This window comes from Zalophus californianus, chromosome 1, assembly GCF_009762305.2.
Source record: "Zalophus californianus isolate mZalCal1 chromosome 1, mZalCal1.pri.v2, whole genome shotgun sequence".
Classification (NCBI taxonomy): Eukaryota; Metazoa; Chordata; class Mammalia; order Carnivora; family Otariidae; genus Zalophus; species Zalophus californianus.
The window spans coordinates 66358621-66379871 of NC_045595.1; the positions used below are offsets into that span (position 1 = coordinate 66358621).

The 21251-nt window shown below is 48.9% G+C and overlaps 1 protein-coding gene across 1 annotated transcript in view; it reads left to right on the forward strand.

Moving 5' to 3' along the window:
- The window catches only part of ITGA9 (integrin subunit alpha 9), a 337384-nt gene that overhangs the window by 230143 nt on the left and 85990 nt on the right, over positions 1 to 21251 (forward strand).

A 21251-nucleotide genomic window follows, 5' to 3' on the forward strand; every position in this document is an offset into this window, starting at 1 on the left:
CTTAAATACTTTCAATACCTTAAAAAAACAAACTCTTGATTCACCAGTCAATGGGCTAACACTGAAAACCAACTACATAATTGCTGCCATCAGAAATCTAAATTTATTATCTCTAGTCTGAGTTCTAATTTTGACTTTGGTTCTGATTTCTTCCTGGAGCTGCACTTGTATGGACATTCCCAGAAGAGTTAGGGCTACCTGCTCAAGACTGAAGCATGGACTGGCATTGCTGGTGGGAGATTCGGATCCAGGGACATGGGGATTCTACTCTGGTCCTTTATCCAGTTGTCCAACATAGCCAACAGTGTTGGTGTTCCACCTGGTCCCCTCCAGTCCCTTCCTGCCATCTTTGTCCCTCCACCCACACACAACGCCGCACCTTGGTTTTCTTCTAACACCCAGGCACTGTGACTCTAGTATTGAGGACTGACCTCAGGTTACAGGAGCCGCTTTACTGTAGTCCTGAAGAGCCACGAGTGCCTCGACCTGGGCAGCCTTTGGCCATGACTGTGTGGTACAGATGGTACAAACGCCCAGCACCCCCAGATCAGGACAGCTGAGAGGTGACTCACTCCAGAGCTCCCCCGTGGGATCAAGAGAGGCCACCCTCTGCAGGACTTGGCCTGAGCTCACATCCTTGCCTGACTCCCCCCCACCCTCCAGACCCCTTTTCCTGCTTCCCATACTTTTTTACTGGTGCCTTGGGAGCACGTTTTTTAATGCATCTTTTGATCCAGAATACTGATCTTGGGGTCTGCTTCCGGGTACCCAGACCTACAGCAGACAGGCCCCCTTTTCTATAAATAGGCTTTGTTCATCACGGCAGAAACTTCCCAAACTGATCTGACCAATCAGCTATGTTTTGTTTTGTTTCCCTGTGACCACAGGCTTTTCCCTCAAATGACCCTGTTTGGAGTATCTTATCTTTGTAACACAGCCTAATCTCAATCTGCTTTGTAAGTATTTGTTCTGAGTGATTACTCGTTCTGAGTCAGGCCCCATCCAATTCAGTGAAATCTAAAGTTTTTGATCAACTTCGGCCCCTGAAATAACAACTTTTTTGTTAATTACTCTTCTTAAACTGTTGGCCTCTGAAACTATTAATGTTGCTTCTCTTTTTTGACCCTTTAATAAGATCAAGTATATTTTAAAATCTCCAACCTCTACTTGGACATTACTGTGTCATTGGACTCAGTTGGCGAATACTTGATTTAGTATTGCTTTGGTATTCATAAATAAGATTTGTCTGCAGTTTTCTTTCTCGTGTGGTCTCTGTCAGATTGGTGTCAGGCTTTTGCGAGCGTTCAAAAAAATAAGCAGGAAGTTTACATTCTTTCTCTGTACTCACGGAACACACGTGGCACGGTCATGGCCACCCGAACCACCCCTTAGAGCAGCACGATGAATGCACCTGTGCTCAGGACTTCACTTGCATTACTGTGTTTAAGCCTCACACCCACCCAGTGAGGTATGTCCAGTTTCAACCTGAGTTTTCCTGATGAGGAAACCGAGGTTTAGCAAGGTTAAGGAAGAGCCATAGGCGGTGAGTGGCCAAGTGGGAATTCAGGCGCAGACCGGCCACTCCAGGGAGCTCAAGTGCATCTTCTTTGCATAGAGGGGCTTGTTTACATGTCCAGCGCAGCGTTCTGGCTACTCCTGTGGCTCTGGGGCCGTTCCCCTCGGGAGGGCCCAGTGCTTCGTGAATGAGGTCTTTCTCATGACATCATCAGCAGTTTTTTGTGCAGGAGGTAACGGGCAAGGAAGCATTGATGAACTTGCAGAGACAGCTGCAGTTGGGCTGAACAAGGCTCTCTTCAGTATCCCAAGGACGTTGGCACACGGACCCAGCTCCCAACCAGTTCCTCCTGAAGTTAGCTTTCCTGTGGTGCCTGCATGTCTCCACGCTGGGTCCTGGAAAACTGGCAGGAGCCTCACCCTTGGGTTTTCCTCTCTGAAATTAATTTGTCCCCAAGTGAACTCAACATAAGAGGAAGATCGCACATGAAAGCTTTGCCCTGAAGTGGGATTGGAAAGGTAGAAATAGCACCGTCCTCCCTGTTTTGACATGTACCTGTTGAGCATTTGACAGCTGGGTGGGGAGACACTGGTGGCTTTGTGCTCTTGGCACAGTGAGTCTGACAAACCAGGATGTTATTGAACGATTGATTATATCATGTAACAAGCGGAATACTATGACACGTTCTAATTTCCTGATGTACCGAGTACAATGGGGTGATGCTGAGTTGTAGAGACAGCTATGATTTTCATGAGATAAAAGCCTCTAATTTTGTTTTGTTTTACTCTGAATAAGCCAAAGGCTAGTTTTCTCAACAGGAGGCTGAGTGAATAACATGGAACCCTCTTTTGCTTCATTTAGAATGAGGCTTGGGAAGTAACCATTAACCTATATCCTAAAGATCTATAGGGATTAATTCTCCTGCAAGTACAGAACTAAACAAATGGGAAAGTGGGTGCTTAGAGAGGTGTAAAGGGCAGCTAGCTGAGTCATGACTAGGATCACAGTGCCATCCATTCTCTCAGCAAATATAAATCATGTGTTTAACACGGATCAGGCGTAGGAGATGCCTGAGCAAAACAGACATAAGCCCTGCCCTCAGTCTGCTTACGGTCCAATGGGGAAACAGTTCTGGATGCAGTGGATCAAGACCATGGCGAGTGGATCGCACGTGGGTGTCATGACAGATTTTCTTGAGGTGCTATGGGAGGTTTCTGGGAAGAATAGAGATGCTGTGACTAGAGGGAATACAGACCCTGCAGGAAAGGTCAGCGTGGTGAAGATGGGGGAGCGAGTGAGCAGGGGAGAGCCCAAGGTGAGGGGAGGGATGGGCGGGGCCTGGTGGCACAGGCTGTGTTCAGACCCATGGCCAGACGTCCCCACACAAGTGGCAGGGAGGTTGTGTGTACATTTCAGCTTCTGTTTTTCCTTATTGTTGGAGCCCCCAAATAGGTTTATAAAATAACATAAAAATGTTTATGTCCTTATTTATTATAAAGCTCTAGTCCAGCACTTATGTCTGAGGAAAAAAGGGCCTACTGTTACAATTTTTCCTTACTTTAGAATATTAGCCAAAGAAAGCTGTCCTTAATGAAAATAGAAGCTTTTTAACTGAGACCAGAACTGTCATCACAAAAGAACCATTTACACGTTTGGTTGCTGCTGATGGTCATTAGTCCAAACTCTAAATCTGAACCTTGTCCTAGGAGGAGGGAAGCTCAGGCTCTGAAAGACCTAAAACGTTACATTTTACAGGTGGGACAAGCCCCCAGGAAAGGAAATGGTGTATTGAATGTCACAAAGCCACATGCATATCAATTTTTTGATTCTTGTTTCGGAAAACCAAAGTTGGGTTCAGAATAGTTCCTTTTTTCTTCGGCCTCTCTGAAAGTGGAGCTTGGTGCAAGAGATCGCTGAGGCTCCCAGCTCCGGGTTCCAGGCTCGGGGTTACAATGTGTGTTCCCTGAAATGCTCTACCTGCACTCCACATCGGCTCCCATCCAGCTCCAGTGTGCAATATTAGTTTTGGCTTTGGGAAATAAGGCCTCTTTTACTTGGCTGAAAGTACACGGCAACCATTTTATTTTGCTTGCGCCTCACAAATTAATTGGGCAACGAGGGGAGAGAGTATGCACACTGGGCATCTGGGCTTTTTTAAAAGCCACAATCCACCCAGCTTTCTAGAATCCGGCTTGCTCTTTGGGAAGGAAGGAGTGTGTTCTAGCAGGGCCAGGCCTCATGGGACTTTGGACTGGAAGCAGCAGAAAATGAAAAGGTTGACTTGATAGTCCAACAGTTTCCATGGGGTGGGCTTGACGTTGGGGGTAAAATGGGAATGAAGGATGGAAGTGAGGCCAGAGGGAGTTTGGTTTTGCAGAACAAGAACCCAGGCAGGTGAATCTCTTACATTCTTGCTTCCCTCCCCCCTGCACACACACTGGCCTGCTCCAGAAGAGCCGTTTGTCCTTGCGTATCTAGCCCGTAAGCCCTTTAAGCTGTTGGGAGGACTCTTCCCCGTGAGCTCCCTCTGGAAATCCTCCTCTCGGCCTCGGTTGGACTGCTGGGCTTTTTGATTCAACTTTTTCCCAAAGTGATGTTTTTCAGACCATTCCTTTCCCTATGACCTACTAACCACAGGCAAATGGTGTCTGCCATTTGCCAAGCCTGAAATGAGGATGTGGGTGCAGGTGGTCTATTGGAGCAGGGTCCCAGGGAACAGGAAGGAGGGAAGAAAAGCCCACATGAGTGTGTGTTTTTAGGTCACCGCTGCACCTTTAAGAGGTGTCAAGAAAGTCACTCAGAAACCTCTGTTAGAGGACACGAGACAGCATTCATTCCCCAGCTCCTGCTCCCAGTCAGTTGCGGGCTGCCTCTGAAGGAGTAGATTGTCCTGCCTGGCAAGGGTGCAGGTGAGTGTGAGTACCCACAGAACTGTTTGCCATGCTGGAGCTGAGATCAGAGCTGGGCCAGGGGCAAATGACACACGGATCTGAGGCATATGCTAAACCCGTTTCTAACCCCAATCCCAACCCAAGCTCCTAGAACCTGAGCTCAGCCCCTCATTGCCTTCTTCCTTTTGAGCAAACGCATTGGTCAGCTCCCCTCAGTTTCCTGAGATCTTCCATGAGCCCACATGGAAGACAGCCTGCATTCTAAGTAGAACTGAACAAGTAGGACTTCGTGTTTTGGAGGGAGATGGGTGGGGTTTGAATCAAGACCTTGGCTCTTCCTGATCACTATGCTGGACACTGGATATAAATTAAGAGCCCATGTAAATGGGAAAATGTCTGAAAAGTTTTGACGTTTAAACCGTACTGTGCCAGAAACCTTATTTTGAGCTAAACAAATAAAATCCAGACTTCAGGGAAGGTAAATAAGAAATTGATTACTTTAACCTCAGACTCCTTCTGTTTACAAGAAGATTAATACTGAAAAATTTATAAACATCTTGACAGAGGTCAGTGCAATTCAAATAAAAAGTTAAATATGCTTCAACAATTTACAGATATTTAGTTAAGGAACAGTCTTACCCGTGAGTTATCTACTGTTTAAATGGGATCTTGGGGAGTGGCTGCACCTTCAGCAGGTGAGGAAAACCATGTGTTTGAAGGAGTTTACGAAACCCCTCCCTTGTTTTTACTATGTTTGTGGCCTTGGCCTATTTCTTGCTACTTGCAGTACGATTTCATTGCTTTGAAGGTCTGGGGACAGTAAATAAAACTGATGGCTGTTTTTTGTCATCCGTCCTGAGTTGGTATGTTCCTCCGTGTTCAGAGGTTCATTCCTCAGCCCGCAGGGACACAAGTATAGTGAAAGGAGGTGATGTCCAGGTTTCTTGTGCACATCTGGCATCTCCAGGGCCCCGTTTTCCTTCGCTCCAGTCGATGGGCTCGATGGTGACCTCGCCGCTCAGAGCCTAGTGAAAGATGTGCTACTAGTAGTTCTGCAGTTATTTTCTTACATTCTGTCTCTGTTTTCATCTGTGGGCATCCTGTCTGCCTCTCTGTGGGGACTAACCAAAAAAGAACTGACCGTAGCCTCTGAGCAAGAAGAGTGGGGACAGGCCGGGGCTTCCCTTGGCTGGCAGCACGGGCCGGCAAGGGGCTGGGTGGGTGGGTGACCCCGTCCTCATGGTCACCCCTTCCTGAGTGCTTCTGTTGGCCAGGTAGGACTGAGGTAACTCACAGGGCCCCTCATTTACTCTTCACAGCAACTCTGTACCCGTCACTGTAACAGACCACCGCCAGATGTAATGGCCCAATACAGCAACCATCTAATGTCACTCATCACCCTGGCGGTGGTCCCTCCATTCCAGGCTGGCCTCCTGCCCTCATGCAGGCATCTGTGGTGAGCTGGCAGGCCCACAGGGCCCCCCAGGGTCCGGGGCAGTGGGAGCAACAGCTCTGTGGTCCTGTCCTCCAGCAGACCAGCCCCAGCTCATGCACGTGGGCTCCAGGAGAGCCAGCGGAAGCTCCGAGGCCTCGGGGACAGGCAGAGCATCACTTCTGCTGCTTTGTGTCAGTCAGAGCAAGTGGTGTGTTCTGCCCAGACTCAAGATGGAGCCAAGAAGTCCACCTCGTGCTGAAGGCAGCCGCAGGGAGGCAGGACATAGGGAGGGGTGGAGGGAGGTGTCATTGTCTTCACTTCTCACCCTTAACTCGAGAATCCTACAGGGAGGAGGCAGAGCACACCTATGGGAGGCTTTGGAAAGTCTGGAGCAGAGCTGGAGAATCCAGTGTTTCTAAAGAGTACTCTCAGGGTGAACCTGACACCAGGATGGGGAAAGGATCCCGTCGGACTCTTTTCTTGTCATAGAGAACACCGAGTACAGCGTTGTATTTACTGCTCTGGCTTGATTTTCACAAAGACTCGGTAGAGCCCTGCGAGGGAGAGGAACACGCCCAGTGTGGGAGGGGGACGCTGTTGCGCACAGTCACAGCTGTCATCTCAGGGAGCACCCCTGCTAACCCTGCGGAGATGGAATGATCATCTCCGTTTCACTGAGTGCTAGGCCCAGCTCAGGAAGATGGTGGTTTGCTCCAAGTCACAAAGCCAGCAAGTGGTGGCTCAGGGACTGGAACCCCCATCTGCCTGATGACAAAGCTTTTCCGTTGCCATCCTGCCTCACAGTTAAGGACAGGGCCTGATCCCTGACATTAGGGAACTGACAGGAAGTAAATATTGTGTCCCCCCCCACCACACACCCCACCACACGTCCCACCCAAAATAGAGAATGATGAAAGATAGGGTTTGAGGATGAGCTCCCGAGTGCGGTTCGGGTGGGAGGAGGGTGAGCAGGGCTCTCACCTGGACCCTGAACAGAGTCATTCTGGCTTCAGAGTGTCTTCCAAAAGGGACTCCGAAGCCTGAACATCAGAGCTGGGGTGACGATATAGTCTATCAAACTGGGACACTTCAAGGACTTACTGGGAGCATTATTAGTAATTAGCCCCAGGAAAACAGGCATAAATTGGGACTGTCCCAGGCAAATGGGATGCATGGTCACCCTACTAGTGGCCAAAATACAAGGAAGGCTTGGTGACTCTGCAGGCTCCCTGGAGTGGACACAGGCCAAGACTCTGGCCTTGGAGCCAGACGAGGTGGGCCTTAGTGTGCCTCCCACCCCCACTATCTGACTCTGGGTCTCTGCACAGCAGCCCTAATGATGCCTACTGTGCAGCAAATAACTGCAAAACCTAGGAGCTTCAAACAGCAAACAGTCAATATCCTTCACAGTGGGCCAGGAATTCGGGGTGCTTCTAGCTCAGGGCCTCTCACAAGAGTGCAGTCAGGATGTTGGCTAGGGGTACAGTTATCTAAGACTTGACTGGGCCTGGAGGATCTGCTTCTAAGGTAGCTTCTCACCTGGCTGGTGGATCAGAGGTGGCGGTTGGCGGGAGGCCTCAGGTCTTCCACACAAGGGCCCCTATAGCAGGTTGTCTGAGTGTCCTTACAACATGGCGGCTGACTTTCCCCGGTGGGAACCAGGCAGCTCATGACCATCCCTCAGAAGTCACACAGAATCACTTCCACCACATTCTGTTACTTGGAAGGGAGTCCGTAATGCTGGCCCACATTTGGGGGCAGGGGACTGAGGCTCCACCTTTTGAAGGGAGGAGGGTCAAATAATTTATGGACATATTTGAAAACCACTGTTCCTATTCAGGATGCATGTTCCAGACTTACAATTTAGGTACTGTCTGTAAGGTTCCTGCAACAGTACCTAGCATTCATTAAAATCAAAGACTCTTAGCTCTCCAGGGCCTAGCAGCAGCATTCCCAAATGATGATGGACAAAGACAGGGTTCAAGATCCAGTAAGTCTCGGCATGCCTGCCAGGCATGAATGAACCTGAGTCACTTTTACATCTAGGTCTAAGGAAATTAAGTCAGCTCTGAGGCTTCTTCAGATGTAGGTCATTCGTCCGTGGGACCAGGTAGCCAGAGGACTCCATCTCAGTGTGGACTTCAACACATATCCCCCTAAACCCCTCTGATGAGCACCCCCAATCCCTCTTTGGTGCATGGGGCCATCATGGCTGAGTGTCCTCCCCTCTCAGGGGCGGTGGGCCCCAGAACTGTAGCACCCAGGCCTACTCTGCTTCTGTTCTCCAGCCCACCCTCTGCTAGGCCCTTTCAAGGGCTTTTATTTAATTTGCTTCCCAGAACACTGGGAGATAAGTATTTATACCTGTTTTAACCCTTTTCGTGGCAAGCAATGAAAACTCATCCCAAAGTGGCTTGGGTGAGAAAACAATTTATTGTTGTGCAAACTGGAAAAAAAAAAAAAAAAAACCTAGGGTTGGCTTTAGCCACAGCCTCACAAAGTTGTCACAGTGTCTCTCCATCTGTCAGCTTCTCTTTCTCATTTTGGCTCATTCCTTAGGCTGTCTGTCCCCTTGGGGTGGCAACATGGCTGCCAAGCTGCGGTGAATGAGCAGTCTCACGGCATAAAAGTCCTCACAAAAGTTTCATTGAGTCTCATTGGTCTAATTGCCTTAAGCCTGGGTCACATGCCCCACCTTTTAGGGGAGTGGGAGTGGGGATGGAGTGCCACCCACAGCTCCTGGGCTGAATATGGGGAGGAGATGGCTCCCCAGAGGGAACTGTGATGGGTCCTCACAGAGCTGGAGGACATTGTTATCCTCATTTACCAGTGCAGAAATCAGGCTCAGCGCAGGCAAGGAACTTGGCCAGAGTCTCACAGCTAACAGTTGTTGTAGGAATCCTACTTCTCCTGCTCATGTTGATGAAGGAAGGGGTTCTCTCTCTACCTCAGCCTTGACTCCTAAGTGCTCTGTGGCCATCTGAAGTGTCCACTTAAAACTCTAAGACATGACCAATGGTTCTAGAAGTGACTGGGTTAGAATGCCATTGGTGGATCGTGGCATTGGATGATACCCGCAGAGGGGAGGAACCAGAATTTCCAGTTAGGAAAACCCCCTCTCAGAAACCCTTGAAAGAACTAGGAGCTTGTGTGGTCTCAAGGTCCATGTGATTTTTCCTTTTGCTTTTTAGTGCTAATTGTAAGATTCAAACACAGAATTCTTCTCCCACGTGTCACTTTTCTGAAGTTAAAAATTCATCTGCTGAGGAGATGGAGAGTTGGTGCTCACAACAGAGGGGACTCCCTCTGCCACATCCCCCTGTCTGGAAGGTTCCAGTTGAAAGGACTGCCTTTTGTCTTCAAATACAGAGGAGAGCAGTGGACTGAGCCACAGATGGAGGAGGGAGGAGGGCCTCAAGAAGACAAGAAACAAGCTCTCTCCCCAAATAAGTAGAAAGCCTGAGCTGTGAAACCCAGATTGTTGGCACTGGGGAGGGGCCCAGGGGTGCTTCCCTCATGAGGTCATTGGAACACGGCAGGAAACCCGAATCTTGTGCCAAAGAAAACTCTCGGTGCCCTTCGTAAAAAGCCTGCCGAGCTCTCTTCACCAGGGGGCAGCTGCTGGAGACCCACAAATGGGCCCAGTGGCTGCCAGCAAGCCATCTCCTGGCCATTTCTGTAGGCCTGGGGCCACTCTCCTTGCAGTCACACTGCTGTTTCTGTCTGCTCTAGGGGCAAGCCGTGGATCCTCCAGGCTGATGAGATACCAGCCGACCCTTGTAGTTCTGGTTGGGAAACCCCACACAGACCGGAGTCTGTTTCGTGGCCTGAAATGCAGCATATGAAATGTTTCCTTCCCCAGCAGAAACAGCACATGGGGTCCCAGGCCCCCCCTATGCAGCCTGCTCAGTGCCGGTGATGTCTGAGATAGGATGGCTACCATCCAGACGGTCACCAGGAAACAGCTCGGGGTAGAGGAAACGGAGGCACTGTGTGCCCATCGCTTTAGCCACCGAATAGCTGCACACATTATGGCAGGTCGTCCAACTTCCCGGAGCCTCATTCTCCTCACCTGGAAAGTGGGGATCATGAGACCCACGTCACAGTGCCAGCCAATAAGATGGCGCTTCAAGGTCCCGAAATGAGAAGACACTCACTATATGTTTATTTCCTCCTCCCCTTCTGTTCTCTTCAGCACTTCTTCACCATAGCACCATTACCTTACTCTTCTATTTGTTGCAGGGGTCCGGGGGTCAGAGGCAATGAGGAGGAAGGTGACGTGGGGCATCCCAGTGACAGTGGAAGGCCTGTGAAGGGCTCCCGTACACCAGCAGCCCCACAGGCGCCCCACAGACTTCATAGCATCCCTGGAAGGGGCCACCTCAGGTGTCCGCTGGCTCAGCAGACCAAGTCCTACTCCATCTTCTGAGGCTGTCCTCCACTGGGGGTCTTGCCTGGGGCCAGTGTTTCTGAGAATCCAGATTGGTGCTCCTCCAAGCATGGTCTCCTGACACAGTGTCCACACCACCTGAGACCTGATGAGGAAAGCACATGCACAGGCTGGTCCCCTGTGAATCGGAAGTGCTGGGGGTGAGTCCCCACAGTGTGTGTCTGATGGCAACAGAGTTTGAGAACCTCTGTGCTGTAGGCCGGTTATCACAGAGCAAAGGAAGGAAAACCCGTGCACCCTGCGCCCTGAAGGCCCCTTTGCAGACCGGTGTGTGTGAGGCGGTAGGGGCCCTGGGGTTAGTCTGCTCGCTCCCATGCAACCTTGGATGGGTTCCTTCACCCTCCTTGGGCCTCTGGATCCTCATCTGCAAAGTGGATGATCTGATACCTCGTAGGGTTGTTGAGAAGCATAAGTCTGTCCATCCTAGCAAAGTGCTTAAGCGCAGTGTCTGCCATGTGACCAGAGTTCAGTACACATTAATTCTGTCTCCTGTTTTTTCAGGCAGCCCAGCCAGGTGGAGGGTCATATTTCTGGGAGGGGCTTTGAACAGCTTAGGACTTGCCAGCCAATGTAGACGGCAGGACAAAGGAAACACGTGAAAAGTCCCTCAAGAGAGCCGAGGAGCAACCACAACCATGATGGCAGCCACCATAGTGACTTGCTAAATCCTTGTAGCAAGCAAGGCTGTGGGGTAGGAATGACTATCTGTGTTTTTACAGAGGCACTTAAGGCACCACTGGGTTAGTGGTCAAACTATGACTTGAACCCAAGTCAGTTTGAAAAAAACCATTGTGCAATCACAAGCCGAGAAGTTTCCAGGGTCCCGGGTCCTTCCCCTGGGAAGCTCTGTAAAGAGGAGAGTGGCTTTAACCTGCTGTTCAGGGTCCCTGCCTGGAGCCTGATGCGGACGGGGTGGGAGGCCTCCTTCCCAAAGTGGACAAAGGGAAGACGCTTAGGAACAATAATTATGTGAGTTCATGTTTAGGAGGCACTTAAGTGGATTAAAATCGATACGTGAGTCATGTAAGTCTGTCTGCACCGCCGTCTTAGCTTGCACCCTTCATGTTTGGCAGGTGGAATTCTCTGTTTCAAAAGAGCCTGGTTTGCTTAGAACTGGCATTCCCAGTAAAGCAGCCCTGCTCGGCATCGTGCATTAGAGAGAATGAGAGGTTTTCTAAGACCTGGGAGGCCATTTGCTCAAAGCCTGAAGTGCTCCCACTGGTGCCGGGTTGGCATCCCCGAGCTGGGGCACAGAGAGAGGAGGGAAGCTGGGTGTGTCTATGATGGTCTCAGAGTTCCCTAGAATGAAGTCCTGAGATAAGACATCGCGTGAAAGTAATTTACTAGGAAGTGTTTCCAGGAGAAACCAGTAGGGAAGTGGAAAAGGAGGCCAAGCAAAGGTATATGACAGTTCTCAGGGGGCGAGAAAGATTAGGTGGGTAACATTGGCACAAAGTACAGGTCCCTTCTCTACGCTTCCCAGTCGGGGACAGGGGCTCTTGGGTAAGGGTCCCCCCAAGGGGGTGTGAATTCCTAAGCATGTCCATCTCTCCACGTTCACAAACAGGTGCTGGCAGCTGGAAATCACTGTGCATGGCCACATGGGAAGAGAGGCATGGGGGTGTGGAGGGGGCGCTGCCTCCTTCCACGCCCTGCTGTGAGCGGGGTGGTGTGTGGTCAGTCTAGCCATCCAAAGCGGCACTAAAAACCAGTGTGGAAAGCAAGACAAATGAAAACATCGTCAAAGGGAGACTAAAGAATGAGCAAAACCGCCTGTGAGGGAGACACACAGAGTGCTGATCAGTCCATTCCGTCTGCAGTGCCAGGGCATGGGAAGCCATGAAGAAGCCAGTCCGTTCATCTGTGCCCTGCAGCCAAGCCAGCCTCTGACATCCAACAAGTTCAGAACATACTGGCTCTTAGGCAACGTTATGAACCTGCAGCTCATCCTTTTTTTTGCAAGAACCAGGAAGAATCCGAAGATCTTTCACAAACAACTCTAGCAAGATTGAATTTAAAACCTAGCCATGAAAACAACCAAAAGCAATTTTTACTCTTTGTGTGGGTCAGTTTACGTAAGTGGCCAATTAACTGAAAATGTTAAAACCAAAATATAGAGAAAGCCAACTACAATCCTAGGAAACCCAATCCATCTCCCTTGAAAATACAAAAAGGACACATAACCTTTTAGTTACAGTAGTGGGTCCTTCTCAATTCAGTGCTGTAAAATGGACTTGTTCTGACTGTGGTATCGAGCCTCGAGGTTCTTGGCATCAGGCTTTTCCTTGGAAGGTGTGCAGTCTGAAGATCCTGAGATACAGCCTGTGCTCGCCTCTCTGTCCTTCCCGTGGGCATCTCCAGCAGCTGGAGCCCGCAGCTGGTGTATGTCGCTCTGTTGGACCAGACACCAAGGCAGTCACTATGTGTCTGGCACGGAGTGGGAAAGCTTGCTTCGGACCTCCATGCCTAGCACATGAGATTAGTTTACTCATACCTGTTGAGTAAATTAATAGCAGAGCACAGGTCCTGCAGGGATCCATCCTCTGCCTTTTAGTCTGCTAGATACAGTTCTGAATAAGGGGGCCCTCAGCTAGATCTTGCCGTGTTATGAATAGTATTTTTTGTTGTCATTTCATAATAGCGTTTGACCTATGTGTTCTTAGCTTCTCTTATACACGGAGCTGCATGTCAGCCCGCTGAGCGCACCCCACCCAGGCAGTCATCACACCCGGGTCTACAGGGATGTTTCCTCTAGCCGCCAGGTCCTTCTCCCTCCCCACAGGCTAGGAGCACCACCTGGGAGACAACAGGGCCTGCTTATAAAAGCAGTGAAGGACATCGAGGCTGCCCAAGAAATAATTATTAAATGAGAGAATGGATGTAAAGACGTAACAGAAAACATGCGTATCTCATACATACAAATTATTCTATAGGAGCTGTTTCCCATTTGAGGCAAAATAAGAAACACTTGTTGAATGAATGGATGGGCTTCTTTGGGGGCAGTGGGAGGCCAGCACCCGTGTTGGAGCTGGCCACGGTCTTTCCAGTTCTTCTCTGTCACCGCCCTGAGGGCATGGGGGCAGGGCAGTGGTCTGTGAGGCTCCCATCCTGGGCAGGGGAGGGCATGACGACAGGTGTCCTGTCCTCAAGGGAGTTAGAACCCAGGGAAGGCACTTTTTTTCCTTCAGGCCAGCTCTCAATCTCTTCACCTCCCTAACGGCAGTGACTGTCCTCGCCCTTGGGGTCAGTGTTTCAAAAGCTGACATAGAACACTTGCTCTAGGTGATTCAAAATCCAGATCTTCTGACCCCACTTCTGCTCTTAAGAATCCCACTCAGGGGGCGCCTGGGTGGCTCAGATGGTTAAGCGTCTGCCTTCGGCTCAGGTCGTGATCCCGGGGTCCTGGGATCGAGTCCCGCGTCGGGCTCCTGCTTCTCCCTCTGCCTCTGCCTCTCTCTCCCTCTCTCTCTCTCTCTCTCTCTCTCTCTCTCTCTCTCTCTCTGACTCTCATGAATAAATAAAGAAATAAAAACATTTAAAAAAAAAAAGAATCCCACTCAGGAGGGTGGGGCCCGCAATCGGCATCTTTAACAAGGATCATGACGTAATCTAACCTTTGAGGGCTCTTAACTTGAGTGAGCGTTGGAACCACCCAGGGAGCTTTCAGCAAATGCTTGCCCATGCTGTGTGCTGTGATTCAGTGGGTCTAGGGCAGGGCTTCCATCTGGGTCTTTTTTAGAAAGCTTTGCACACAGACATGGTCTTTCTGGCACGTCATACAAATCAGAGAGAAGTGCCCCCTCTGGTGGTCCCCAGCCTCTTGGCCAGGAGCAGGACTTGGGGAGAGCAGTCTGGGCTGGAGTTCAGCCCCTCTCCCCACAGCCAGGTCTCCTGTGAGTAAACAGCCCACACAGTTGTGCGTGGTGTCTCTGGCCCCAGCCAGCTCCAGTGCACACTCCAGCTAGAAATCAGTGAAGGGTGTTGATTGGTAATAATCTCTGAAGGTCTTTAAGTAAAAGTGAACCAAGGAGTGTGTTAAGATTCACCCGGAGTAGCTTATAGAACAGACTGGGGACAAGTTGAGAGTAGGGCATCCACTAAGAGGTGGTTTTGTGCTGACCTGGGTGGGAAGAGGTTAGAGCTGATGTGTTGTGGCATCAAGAAAAGAAAAAGGAGGGAGGAATCCTTCTAAAAGAAGATGCTGGTTCTTTAAGGAGAGTCCTGAGGTGTGTCCAAAGGTGGCCAAGCAGATATGCGCCAACCTGAGGGAAGCAATGAGTAGGCGGCTGCCCCCAGAGACAGGCCTCCATGAGGCCCCAGCATGCTGTGTGGAGACACAGTCCTTGGGGAGAGGTCCTCTCTGAGGCCCTGTCTCTTCGTCTGTGGCCAAGGCAAGTTCATCAGTAGCTGCCTCTGTCCGGGGTCCACAGTTCCCCACCCCAACTGCTTGTGGAGATGGGAGACAACAGGGGACTACTGTTCATGTCCTTTTGTGTCCCCTCCACCCACCCTGGAGACCACCTGTGCCAGTTCCTCTGCAGGCCGAGGCCTGCCTGTGTCTCTCCGCTTGGGGCTTTCTTGGCTACAGGCATGCACTACAGTCAAGTACCGAGGGGCTGGAAACACAGGACAGTCGGTGTTTCCAGAACAACTCAACCAAGGACAGGTGGATATGGAAGGATAGATGCCCCAGCTTTCTCACCCACTGGTGGCATACCTGCCCACTCCTTCATGGAGTGCCCAGAAGTCACCCCCTTGTCCCAGAGTCTGCTTTCGGGGGAACCTAGATAAGGGACATGTGAATGGGCAGATCTCGAGCTCCGGAAAAGTGTGTCCCCACACAGACAGTAGCCTTCAAATAGCATCAGCAGTATACCTATTTTTCTGGAGGGTAGAGAGCATAAGGAAGGTCGTCTCCATGGGTTGACATCCTGTCTCCCGAGCCGGTGGGCTCAGTGATGTAGAGCAGCGATTCTCAAATGGTCATGATCACAGAGGCTACCTGGACATCTTGTTAAAATACAGACTCTAATTCAGCGGGTCTGGGGTGGGACCTGAGAGTCTGCATTTCTAGCATGCTCCCAAGTGAGGCTGGTGCTATGGGCCCAAGGACCACACTTTGAGTAGCAAGGCCCTTAGGGACAAAATCCTTTGAAAACAAGTTTTGAGTGGGCAGGAGTGTAAGTGGTTTTGTAGGCGGGGTAAAATTCTTCACTGTGAGTACATTTCTAACCAAGATTCCTGGCCGGGATTTTAATAAGTACCCTTCAAACACTTGACTCCTACAAAACCTTTTCATCCAAACACCACTCATAAATTGTTTTTATGCCATGATGTTAAATTCTTTTCCCGTCCTTTTGGGAGGAGTCTCCACCTTGTTGATTTTCCAGTCAGCCTGTAGGGAAAAGGAAAAGAGCAATAGAAAATCAAAATAATTTGATTTGTGAGATAGAATGCAACATTGAATTCTTAGCTGGTTGATTAAGAATTGGCAAGCCCTGGGAAATAGTTTTTTTTTAATCTAAGAATAGAAACCATGTTTTAAAAGATCCTAGAATAAGACATTGCCTCTATTTAACAGGAGGACAAACTTCCTAGGTGAAAATCAAATAATTTCTTCTTCAGCCCTAGAAGGCATGGCTTACTGGTCTCTTCATTTGGGGCTTTTCAGTAAGAGCTGGTTGATTTCTTTGTATTTGTTTGTTTATATTCTCAAGTTCGTATGCCTATGGTCCCAAAGGGAGCAATCACCAGCACTGGGGAGGTGTTTTTATTTGTCCGCACTTTGGGAAAATATAGAGATTAGCTCTAAACAGGGTTGATATAATGCACCAAGAAGGGAATGTTATAGGAATAAGTCTATTCAACTCATTTCTAATTCATACTGGCTTTTAAAATGTAATATTTTTACTCATTTTAAAGCTTTCAGAGCACTTTTTTTCTAAGGCCACGAGGACTGTTGGGGAGAAGACTCGCCTTTGATCAGATAATTGCTCCTTCTGTGCCTGCCTGTGATCGGTTCAGAGTGGCTTAACATGCACTCACCAAATTCTGATACTCCGCGTCACAGGGGAGCTTTGCTCTAACAGTTTTGTGGTTCATCCGTCTCAAACATTTGTCCTGACTACAGTTCCTGCTTGCTTCACTTTTTTAAGCATGGAAAGAACAAACCCAGCATAGTCTGGGCCTTGGCTTCCAAACGGGGTTTTGACAAAATTTAAGAAAGGAACTTGCTTTGTAGTGCTTTCTTGGCCCGATTCCTACAAATCCCCCATGTGTGTGGGTGATCATCTCTGGTTCCCTCGGACTGCTCGGCTGCCGCACCTATCTGGCAGGAGGTCTGTAACCACTGACCCAGCCTTGCCAGGCTATCAGCCGCATTGGGCGTCCGTATTAGGCTCACCATATGTTCCAAGTTCCATAAAGGCTGCTCTTGGTTTGTTGAGTGATGTTCCCCCACCTTTCAGGCTTAGTTTCCATGGATTCTTTTGGTGGGGAGAGGGAAAAGGGGACCTTCTCTGTTCCTTGTTTGGTGTCCCCACCCCAAGCCCCTTCTGATCCATTCTTACATTGCCAGCTAGAAACCGCTGGGCAAGTGATATAATTACTTTGTGTTCCAGTTTCCTCCTTATAAAATGGCTTCAAAAGGGAAGCTACCACCGAGAGGAGCTACCTGGCACGTAGTGAGCCATTACCGAGTAGGGGCCATCTGTGTATTCCATCGTTATAGCCATCAGCACCACCAGGCCAACAAAGTCCTAGAGGGCAGATGTCACGACTTCACTTGACAGGAAAGGAAATGGAGGCATAGGGAAAGGATGGTTGGCCTGACGACACATAGCTGTTGCAGACCTGAACCAGTAATTAAAGCTGGGACGCTACCTTGTGCACTTTCTATGCTGTAAGCTCATGTGGTTTTCTTCATGGGTAGGAATTTCATGGACCCTGTCCCAAAGGATTCCCCTCCAGGAACAGGACTGTTTTTTCTGGTGAGGTTCAGGCTGACTCATGGTCGAGTAGGCAATAAAGTATTTCCTGGGAATGATATATCTTTCTGTTCTCCCTGGGCCAGCTTACTGGGGACCACTGCTCACCTCTGACTCCTCAGTTGATTAGAGAATTGGGGATAAAGTGCTTCCAAAATTTATCCAAATTCTGTATTCACTGAGTTAACATGGAGGTTTCTCTTACCATCTCATAGGGATCACACCTCTAGTGCCTAGATGAAGGAAGGGGGTCTTAAATGAACACCAAATTGCCAGACATGGGGACATGCGTGTCCTTTTCAGTTTGACAAACCCATGAGGAAGCTAAAAAGTGAGAAGTCAAATTTCAAACTTTTCTTGGCGCTGAGCCCTTGCCAGATTTTGCAGATTTGCTGCTTCCAAAGAGCACTGTGTTGGTGGTCAAATAAAGCACACTCCAGAATGAAATCAAACGCTGTGTGATTGGGAGGAACAAGTCCAAAGGCCAAGGGGGCTCCCTTACTTCGTTATCTGATTCTTCTTGTCAACCACTGCACGTTACGATCAGGGCTGGGGTTTGGCTCCACTGGCCATGCTCCCGGGCCTGGGAGAGCTGAGGTATGTCTGGAAAAGAGGGGGCCTTTGCCAAGGCAAGCATCTCCCATGCCAGGCAGACCAGCAAATGAGCTGCTTCTTGCAGTCCCTTCATCTGAATCCTCGACCAGCCAAGGCCCATTCATTTAATAAGCGCAAACTCAGGAGCTACTAAGTGCCAGGCTCAGTGCCAGGCACTGAGGATACAGAAGTGAATGTGCCTAAATCAAGCATGCTTTTCATCACATGTTCTAGAAAATGTTCATTGATGTTTTCCTGATCCTAAGAGTAATGTGTGTCAGTTAAAAAGAAATTAATTTCATTTAAATTGAATCACTCCATCTCCAGGGAGAAGCCCTGATAGCATTTTATGGTATTAGAGATCCTTGTTAGCCAAGGAGAGTGGGACTGGGAGAAAGGCCAGTTATGTGAATCTTCTTAGAATAAGATCCAAAACTTCATAGTAAAAAAAAAATTTTAAGATTTGATTAGGACATTTACTTGAAATATGGAAATAAGTTTATATTATCTTACATTTAACACCTCTTGTAACAGTGGAATTATAATGTCAAGGATCTCTTAGACCCAAGACAAAAGCTTATTTGCTTTATTAGCATCTTTATTTTTTTTTAAAGATTTTATTTATTTATTTGTCAGAGAGAGAGAGAAAGAGAGAGAGAGCACAAGTAGGCAGAGCTGCAGGCAGAGGGAGAGGGAGAAGCAGGCTCCTCGCTGAGCAGAGAGCCGGATGCAGGACTCAATCCAGGACCCTGGGCTCATGACCCGAGCCAAAGGCAGAGGCTTAACCAATTAAGCCCTTCAGGTGCCCACAAAAGGTCATTTTTACAATGGCATATTTTTTCCAAAGGCTTCTCTTGATCTTTTTTTATTTAAATCCTTATCTTTAGAAGCATCTTAAAGTGTTATCATCCAGGGATATTTATCAGTTATGTGATCTAACTCAGCCAGATCCAGATTTATCAGTGGCTTTCTGTGGCTTGAGCAATTTTCCATCATCACTTTCATTGATTTCATGGAAGTCTGCTTCTTTTGCAGCAAGGTCTTAGTTTCCCTCTGCAGTAGATTGTACCGTATTTGAATTGGGTAATCAGAGGTCTGTTCACTGGTCCGTGTCCCCAGTCAGCTGAGAGCCGATCATCATAAGTCTTGCAACAATGATAAAGTTGCAATCTCTAACCTAAACTCAGGATAGGCAATGACTGGGACATGGGAAAAGGCAGAGCCATGGAGACGCCTGATGCCTGGAACCTCTCCCACGTACTTGCTGGTGGGCACCAAGTGTCTGGCAGAAGTAATAGGCAACCCCCAAGAGATCACTATTTTGAAGCCTCACTGGGTCTCTCTGTGCCTTCAAGGTTGCCTGCCTGGCTGCCAAGGGTATGAATGGCTTCATAATGAGCCTGTTTTTTAGTTATGCCCTGGGCTTGATGTGAAACCGGAACAAACAATGCTGCTTTGGGGTAAATTGCTCCCCTGATGGGCCTGGCTATCCAGATTTCATAAACTACAGTTAGATAAGCTTTCTCTTGGTTAGTGTGAATTTAAAAAAGATTTATTAGCATGTGATGTTCCCCTTCCACTGTCGTTCCTCACCTGGAAGCAAACGCCCCGTCCTTTCCAGCAGCCCTCAGTGCCGGGAGCCTCAGCTATAAAGAGCATTGTAGGAGGTCAGGTTCACCAGAAGCAGAACCTGAGATGGGGATTTCTGTGCAAGCAGCTTATTAGGGAAATGCTCTGGAAAGAAGAGGAGTGAAGGGAGCAGAAGGGGGCAGAGGAAGGAACCCAACAGATGTGCTGTCAGCTGGAGGCTGCCTCAGCCTAATCCCACGGGGGCTCTGGAACCTAAGCTGCACTACAGAGCCGGTCTTACCTGGAGGCAGAGGGATGTCAATCCGAGGCTGCAGAATGCTTCTGGGGGTGGGTGTTGTAACCCTCCCGCCTCCCACCCCAGGCAAAGTGGCTCCCATTCAGCTGGGGGCTTTTGAACCCATGTAGTAAAGGGGTTCTAGGACCAGCACCCACACCATCCACACAGGGAATCATAGTGTTTGCTTACCTCACAACTGTAGTAGGAGAGTGGACCATAGAAATAAATAACCCCAGGAGGGCTGTATTGGTTCTGACAGGCAGCAGAAGGGTGATGCATGACATCCTTTCCTATAGCACCACCAGGAGTGTGTGAGTCATGAATCGTCCACTGAGCACTCTCCATCCTGGAGAGCTCTATGGTTTTTGTTCTTTCTGCCTAGCCCCACCAAGGTCCAACCAGAATTCTGCAATCTCTAGTAGACTATGTAGGGTGGCAGAGAGACTCGGAATAATGCAATAAATGCTGGCTTGTGCATTACTTTCTAGCATTTTGGAATTAACAAAAAGAAGTAATTTCAGCAGCTCTTGAATAATCAAAAGCAGTCTGAAGCCAAAGCCAAGTAAACTGAGGTCCTCTCAAGTTCCAGAGCAAATTTTGAAGTCACAGTCATTCCTTTACACCCACGCAAAAACTAAAAAGTCTTCGGAGCAATGAATCTTTACTTCAAGAATGGATAGACCTTTGACTTGAATGGAAAACCTCTCTCCTGGTTTGAAAGGGCTTTCCAGTGAGGTATGGAACTTCACAAAGGGAGTTTAGAACTGGGTTGAGAACTCATGTAATTTATATATATGCTGAGACGCTCTTGAGAGTAATTATACCCCATGACGGATGTGAAACCGAGAACCAACGTCACCTAGGCTTGGGCTCGCTGCCCCTGATGCCCACAAATTGATAAGCTAGGATTTAGAGGAGCTTCTCCTTGGGCCAGTTGTGGACATTGTTTCTACAGGGAGGAACAGGAGGAAGGAGATGGGAATAAAGCCCCCACAGTGAATCATCAGGACCAGTCTTTGGGACATGCAGGTCCTGAGACAGCATTTGAGAAATTATCCTCTGGTTTCCTTACTGAACTTGACGATGCATATCCCCTAGGTTCCAAGAGCAGCCCCTCACACTTCCGTGTAAATGTCTGTTTGTCTGCTGGGAGGTCTCTTCTTTCTAAGCTATGAGCTCTTCAAGGATGGGGACTAACATCTTTCAGACCCGTGCCCTTCACGCTGGTCGTGGTAGGTGATATGCTGACTCAGTTACCCCATAGAAGCTCAGGGTCCATTCTGAATCCTGTGCCGCTTCCACACTATGTGTGTGAACTTGGCACCCAGGAGGATTTGGGGCCAAGATGCATGAAGTAAGCCTTGGAAGGAGGACTGAGGAAAAGTATTCCTGATAGTGGGAACAACTTTAGAGTCCACCAAGAATGACCTTGGGGAAGGCACATGACCTCATTGAACTTTGATGTCCTGGCTGCTAGATATTCAGCAAGTGCTAGTTTTGTGGCTTCTCCTT